Source organism: Pongo pygmaeus, chromosome 6, assembly GCF_028885625.2.
Source record: "Pongo pygmaeus isolate AG05252 chromosome 6, NHGRI_mPonPyg2-v2.0_pri, whole genome shotgun sequence".
Taxonomy (NCBI): domain Eukaryota; kingdom Metazoa; phylum Chordata; class Mammalia; order Primates; family Hominidae; genus Pongo; species Pongo pygmaeus.
Window position 1 is genome coordinate 33,006,805 of NC_072379.2, and position 2,145 is coordinate 33,008,949.

The 2,145-nt window shown below is 37.6% G+C and overlaps 1 non-coding gene across 1 annotated transcript; it reads left to right on the forward strand.

Annotated features, from left to right (window-relative positions):
• Positions 1-403: 403 nt before the first annotated feature.
• On the forward strand, positions 404-560 carry LOC129041885 (U1 spliceosomal RNA). Its single transcript, XR_008504000.1, has one exon. It is a non-coding gene; the product is annotated as a U1 spliceosomal RNA (small nuclear RNA).
• Positions 561-2,145: the final 1,585 nt, after the last annotated feature.

Here is a 2,145-nt window from a genome sequence, read left to right on the forward strand (position 1 = left end):
TGAGAACCTGAGTGGGTCACAGAGCTTCACCTGTGTCTTACAGTTATCTTTTTCCTTGAATTAGTAAACGTTGCTATTGAGTAAAATCTCTGAGTCCTACAGGTCTGACTTGACGTTGTCACTTTCTGTGTTATCTTCATTCTGTTATAAGAGAAAACTTTTGCTAATAGTTAAATGCTGCCAGGTGTAAATTAGTGTCATCAGTTGCTTCAAACAGAAAATAAGCTCAGTTAATTTCAAAATTAGTTCAAAGATTTTTTATCTGATTTATGAAATGAACTATTTTGGAAATTCATTCATTCAAAGGTACAATATAAGATAATTTATGACATTCACTTAAAAAGCTCAAGAATAAACATCATGGTAGAACAATATTTTTCCTAAATTAAGAAAATGGTGAAGCATACTTACCTGGCAGGGGAGATAACCATGATCACGAAGGTGGTTTTCCCAGGGCAAGGCTTATCCATTGCACTCCGGATGTGCTGACCCCTGCGATGTCCCTAAATATGGGAAACTTGACTGCATAATTTGTGGTAGTGGGGCACTGCATTCACAAAAAAAAAAAAAAAAAATGCACACATATAATTTATAAGTCCAACATGCTCTGTTTTCTTAAGCCAAATAAAATAGAAGCCATAGTTGTTATGAGAAGATCTTGCATAGTACACAGAACAGTATAGTTTAGGGCCAAGAAAATGAGATTCAGATGGGGAAAAGAGATGTGGGAGTCACCTTGACTAAAACTCTCATTCCCCAAAGTGCCAGTAGCTCTTGTGCACAGGCTTATAGGTTCATAGGTATAATTACCAGTGTTCCCAGAAGGGATCAGCCAGTTCCAAGAGTCATTGCCCTCAGCGAGGCCCAGGGACACAGCTGCTATCATGGTTCTCCCTGTCCAGGTTCAATCTACTGCTCAAGGGTGATATTGACTAGGAGTCATGTGGCCTAGCTGCGTATCTGACATACCACTATATCAATTTACCAGGGAGCAGAGTTAGAAAGTTAACTTCAGGTCAAATCATCACATAGAAGAAGGGGTGGGAGGATTTTATCTGTAGAAACAAATAGAAACCTAGAATCATAAAATAGAGATAATGGATGACATATTAAGCTTTTTACACATTGATTAATAATGTTTGCTATTAGTTTACATTTAATCGATTAGATTACAAAAGTTTTAGTTCATCCATGAAATAAGCCTGTAATTTTTCCTTCTAATACTCTCTTTGGCTGGTCATATTTAAGAGAAATTTTGAAATTTTAAAAATCTATTTACATTTGGAAAAATTTAACCACATATTGTCCTGTTCAGTTTTGTCTAAATCCTGGTCCTATTCCCATTCTTTGATTATCTTGCATCAAACTCTACAACTCTGCACATGTAATTCTAGTTTTCTGTAGGCATTACATTATGTGTATCTAAAAGAGATTCTTTTTGCTGAACATTACTGTTATATCATTATCATTTCTAAAAGTATAACAATAATTCCTCAGCATAACCAAATACCCAGTCAGCGCACATGTTCCCTAAATGCGAGGGGATGTTTTTCCCTAAAACTCATCTCAAACTTATGTTAATTACCTTTCATTGGGCCATACTTGGGTTCTTAAAGCTGAAAAAAGTAGTACAACTGAGTATCTATTTAAAATTTTTTTTTAAATTTTCTATTTTTGTTTTGGTTCAAACAAATTTTCAAACATTAACCTTGAATTTTATATAAGACTGTAATACCCAGAATGAAAAAATCTGCAACAGGTTTTATCTTTTTGTCTGGAATGCCCTGACGTTGGTGAGTTTGATGGGTGTTTGTAGTTGTGCTCTTAGAAAACACTGAGGAGGCACCAGGACAGCGTAAGGATTCGGCTGCCTGAACTCGGAAAGGGAGTGGAGGGTGAGTTCATGTCTTTCTTGCAGCTGGGTGGGTGTGGGGAAGAGCAGGGCAGGGTGAGACAGCCCTCTGTGTGAAGCCACATGGGCAGGCTGAGGACCTGGGTAAAGGGGTGGAGATTTGTACGAAGGCAACAATTTGAGTAGTATAAACAAAGTTGCTCTTGTCCAGAAAACCATAATAGGCACTAATCAGTGGGGAGAAAAGAAGGTTCTTCCAAATGGCCCAGAGTGGCCAGGGCTAATGTTGCAGG